Below are 5822 nucleotides of genomic sequence, written 5' to 3' on the forward strand. Positions count from 1 at the left end.
CTGTTTTAGACCGAAACGAGCTAAATCTGAACACAGATTCTACAAGTGTCCTTGCGATAGGCGTCAAAACATTTTCCCTTATAACTGCGCGAAAAGCATGTATTCGTGCTTAATACAAGGAAACAAGCTGTTTTAGACCAAAACGAGCTAGATCTGAACACATCGGTTTTACAAGTGTCCGTGTGATACGCGTCAAAACGTTTTCTCTCATAACTGCGCGAAAATCATGTATTCGTGCCTAATACAAGGAAAAAAGCTGTTGTAGACCGAGACGGGCTAAATATGAACACATCGGTTTTACAAGTGTCCATGTGATACGCGTCAAAACGTTTTCTCTCATAACTGCGCGAAAAGCATGTATTCGTGCTTAATACAAAGAAACAAGCTGTTTAGACCGAAACGAGTTAAATCTGAACACATCCGTTTTACAAGTGTTCATGTGATACGCGTCAAAACTTTTTCTCTCATAACTGCGCGGAAAGCATCTATTCTTGCTTAAAACAACGAAACAAGCTGTTTTAGACCGAAACGATCTAGATATGAACACATCGGTTTTACAAGTATCCGTGTGATACGCGTCAAAACGTTTTCTCTCATAACTGCGTGAAAAGCATTTATTAGTGCTTAATAAAACGAAACAAGCTGTTTTAGACCAAAACGAGCTAGATCTGAACACATCGGTTTTACAAGTGTCTGCGTGATAGGCGTCAAAACACTTTCTCTTATAACTGCGCGAAAAGCATGTATTCGTGCATAAAACAACGAAACAAGCTGTTTCAGACCGAAACGAGCTAAATCTGAACACATCGGTTTTACGCGTCCAACGTTTTCTCTCGGAACTGCGCGGAAGCATCTATTCTTGCTTAAAACAACTAAACAAGCTGTTTTAGACCGCAATGAGCTAAATCTGAACACATCGGTTTTACAAGTGTCCGTGTGATACGCGTCAAAACTTTTCCTCTCATAACTGCGCGAAAAGCATGTATTCTTGCTTAATACAACGAAACAAGCTGTTTTAGACCAAAACGAGCTAGATCTGAACACATCGGTTTTACAAGTATCTATGTGATACGCGTCAAAACTTTTTCTCTTATAACCGCGCGAGAACATGTTTTGTGAGTTTAAAACATCGAAACAAGCTGTTTTAGACCGAAACGAGATAAATCTGAACACATAGGTTCTACAAGTGTCCGTGTGATACCCGTCAAAACGTTTTCTCTCATAACTGTGCGAAAAGCATGTATTCGTGCTTAATGCAACGAAACAAGCTGTTTTAGACCAAAACGAGCTAGATCTGAACACGTCGGTTTTACAAGTGTCAGCGTGATACGCGTCAAAACTTTTTCTCATAACTGCGCGGAAAGCATCTATTGCCTAAAAAAACGAAGCAAGCTGTTTTACACCGAAACGAGCTAGATCTGAACACGTCGGTTTTACAAGTGTCCATGTGATACGCGTCAAAACGTTCTCTCTCATAACTGAGCGAAAAGCATGTATTCGTGCTGAATACAACGAAACAACCGGTTTAGGCCAACACGAGCTAGATCTGAACACATCGGTTTTACAAGTGTCCCTGTGATACGCGCGAAAACTTTTTCTCTTATAACTGCGCGAAAACTATGTATTCGTGCTTAAAACAACGAAACAAGCTGTTTTAGACCAAAACGAGCTAGATATGAACACATCGGTTTTACAAATGTCCATGTGATACACTTCAAAACTTTTTCTCTTATAACCATGCGAAAACATGTTTTGTGTGCTTAAAACGTCGAAACAAGCTGTTTTAGACCGAAACGAGATAAATCTGAACACATCGGTTTTACAAGTGTCTGCGTGATACGCGTCAAAACACTTTCTCTTATACCTGCGCGAAAAGCATGTATTCGTGCATAAAACAACGAAACAAGCTGTTTCAGACCGAAACGAGCTAAATCTGAACACATCGGTTTTACGCGTCAAACGTTTTCTCTCGGAACTGCGCGGAAGCATCTATTCTTGCTTAAAACAACTAAACAAGCTGTTTTAGAACGCAATGAGCTAAATCTGAACACATCGGTTTTACAAGTGTCCGTGTGATACGCGTCAAAACTTTTTCTCTTATAACTGCGCGAAAAGCATTTATTCGTGCTTAATACAGCAAAACAAGCTAAATGTCAACACATCGGTTTTACAAGAGTCCATGTGATACGCTTCAAAACTTTTTCTCTTATAACTGCGCGAAAAACAAGTATTCGTGTTTAATACAACGAAACAAGCTGTTTTAGACCAAAACGAGCTAGATCTGAACACATTCGTTTTACAAGTGTTCATGTGATACGCGTCAAAACTTTTTCTCTTATAACTGCGCGAAAAGCATATATTCTTGCTTAAAACAACGAAACAGGCTGTTTTAGACCGCAACGAGCTAAATTTGAACACATCGTTTTTACAAGTGTCCGAGTGATACGCGTCGAAACGTTTTCTCTCATAACTGCGCGAAAAGCATGTATTCGTACCTAATACAAGGAAACAAGCTGTTTTAGACCGAGACGGGCTAAATATGAACACATCGGTTTTACAAGTGTCCATGTGATACCCGCCAAAACTTTTTCTCTTATAACTGCGCGAAAAGCATTTATTCGTTCTTAATACAACGAAACAGGCTGTTTTGGACCGAAACGAGCTAAATCTGAACACAGATTCAACAAGTGTCCATGTGATAGGCGTCAAAACATTTTCCCTTATAACTGCGCGAAAAGCATGTATTCGTGCTTAATACAACGAAACAAGCTGTTTAAGACCAAAACGAGCTAGATCTGAACACATCGTTTTCACAAGTGTCCGTGTGATACGCGTCAAAACGTTTTCTCTCATAACTGCGCGAAAAGCATTTATTCGTTCTTAATAATACAAAACAAGCTGTTTTAGAGGGAAACGAGCTAAATTTGAACACATTCTTTTTACAAGTGTCCAGGTGATAGGCGTCGAAACGTTTTCTCTCATAACCGCGCGAAAACATGTTTTCTGAGCTTAAAACATCTAAACAAGCTGTTTTGACCAAAACGAGCTAAATCTGAACACATCGGTTTTACAAGTGTCCATGTGATACGCGTCAAAACTTTTTCTCTCATAACTGCGCGGAAAGCATGTATTCGTGCTTAATACAACGAAACAAGCTGTTTTATACCGAAACTAGCTAAATCTGAACACATCGGTTTTACAAGAGTCCATGTGATACGCTTCAAAACTTTTTCTCTTATAACTGCGCGAAAAGCATGTATTCGTGCTTAAAACAGCGAAACAAGCTGTTTTAGACCAAAACGAGCTAGATCTGAACACATCGGTTTTACAAGTGTCCATGTGACACGCGTCAAAACTTTTTCTCTCATAACTGCGCGGAAAGCATGTATTCGTGCTTAATACAACGAAACAAGCTGTTTTAGACAGAAACGAGCTAAATCTGAACACAAAGATTCTACAAGTGTCCGTGTGATACGCGTCAAAACGTTTTCTCATAACTGCGCGAAAAGGCGAAAAGCATGTATTGGTGCTTAAAACAACGAAACAAGCTGTTTTAGACCGAAAGGAGCTAAATCTGAACACATCGGTTTTACAAATGCCCATGTGATACGCGCGAAAACTTTTTCTCTTATAACTGCGCGAAAACTATGTATTCTTGCTTAAAACAACGAAACAAGCTGTTTTAGACCAAAACGAGCTAGATATGAACACATCGGTTTTACAAATGTCCATGTGATCCGCTTCAAACCTTTTTCTCTTATAACCATGCGAAAACATGTTTTGTGTGCTTAAAACGTCGAAAAAAGCTGTTTTAGACCGAAACGAGATAAATCTGAACACAGGTTCTACAAGTGTCCGTGTGATACGCGTCAAAACGTTTTCTCTCCTAACTGTGCGAAAAGCATGTATTCGTGCTTAATACAACGAATCAAGCTGTTTTAGACCGAAACGAGCTAAAAATGAACACATCGGTTTTACAAGTGTTCATGTGATACGCGTCAAAACTTTTTCTCTCATAACTGTGCGAAAAGCATGTATTCGTGCTTAATGTAACGAAACAAGCTGTTTTAGACCAAAACGAGCTAGATCTGAACACATCGGTTTTACAAGTGTCTGCGTGATACGCGTCAAAACACTTTCTCTTATAACTGCGCGAAAAGCATGTATTCGTGTTTAATACAACGAAACAAGCTGTTTTAGACCAAAACGAGCTAGATCTGAACACATTCGTTTTACAAGTGCCCATGTGATACGCGTTAAAAATTTTTCTCTCATAACTGCGCGGAAAGCATATATTCTTGCTTAGAACAACGAAACAGGCTGTTTTAGACCGAAACGAGCTAGATCTGAACACATCGGTTTTACAAGTGTCCGTGTGATACGCGTCAAAACGTTTTCTCTCATAACTGCGCGAAAAGCATTTATTCGTTCTTAATAATACAAAACAAGCTGTTTTAGAGGGAAACGAGCTAAATTTGAACACATTCTTTTTACAAGTGTCCAGGTGATAGGCGTCGAAACGTTTTCTCTCATAACCGCGCGAAAACATGTTTTGTGAGCTTAAAACATTGAAACAAGCTGTTTTAGACCAAAACGAGCTAAATCTGAACACATCGGTTTTAAAAGTGTCCATGTGATACGCGTCAAAACTTTTTCTCTCATAACTGCGCGGAAAGCATGTATTCGTGCTTAATACAACGAAACAAGCTGTTTTAGACAGAAACGAGCTAAATCTGAACATATAGATTCTACAAGTGTCCGTGTGATACGCGTCAAAACGTTTTCTCATAACTGCGCGAAAAGCATGTATTGGTGCTTAAAACAACGAAACAAGCTGTTTTAGACCGAAGCGAGCTAAATCTGAACACATCGGTTTTACAAGTGCCCATGTGATACGCGCGAAAACTTTTTCTCTTATAACTGCGCGAAAACTATGTATTCGTGCTTAAAACAACGAAACAAGCTGTTTTAGACCACAACGAGCTAGATATGAACACATCGGTTTTACAAATGTCCATGTGATACGCTTCAAAACTTTTTCTCTTATAACCATGCGAAAACATGTTTTGTGTGCTTAAAACGTCGAAACAAGCTGTTTTAGACCGAAACGAGATAAATCTGAACACATCGGTTTTACAAGTGTCTGCGTGATACGCGTCAAAACACTTTCTCTTATAACTGCTCGAAAAGCATGTATTCGTGCATAAAACAACGAAACAAGCTGTTTCAGACCGAAACGAGCTAAATCTGAACACATCGGTTTTACGCGTCAAACGTTTTCTCTCGGAACTGCGCGGAAGCATCTATTCTTGCTTAAAACAACTAAACAAGCTGTTTTAGACCGCAATGAGCTAAATCTGAACACATCGGTTTTACAAGATTCCGTGTGATACGCGTCAAAACTTTTTCTCTTATAACTGCGCGAAAAGCGTTTATTCGTGATTAATACAGCAAAACAAGCTAAATGTCAACACATCGGTTTTACAAGAGTCCATGTGATACGCTTCAAAACTTTTTCTGTTATAACTGCGCGAAAAACAAGTATTCGTGTTTAATACAACGAAACAAGCTGTTTTAGACCAAAACGAGCTAGATCTGAACACATTCGTTTTACAAGTGTCCATGTGATACCCGTCAAAACTTTTTCTCTCATAACTGCGCAGAAAGCATATATTCTTGCTTAGAACAACGAAACAGGCTGTTTTAGACCGAAACGAGCTAGATCTGAACACATCGGTTTTACAAGTGTCCGTGTGATACGCGTCAAAACGTTTTCTCTCATAACTGCGTGAAAAGCATTTATTACTGCTTAATAAAACGAA

This window comes from Amblyomma americanum, chromosome 8, assembly GCF_052857255.1.
Source record: "Amblyomma americanum isolate KBUSLIRL-KWMA chromosome 8, ASM5285725v1, whole genome shotgun sequence".
NCBI classification, from domain to species: Eukaryota; Metazoa; Arthropoda; class Arachnida; order Ixodida; family Ixodidae; genus Amblyomma; species Amblyomma americanum.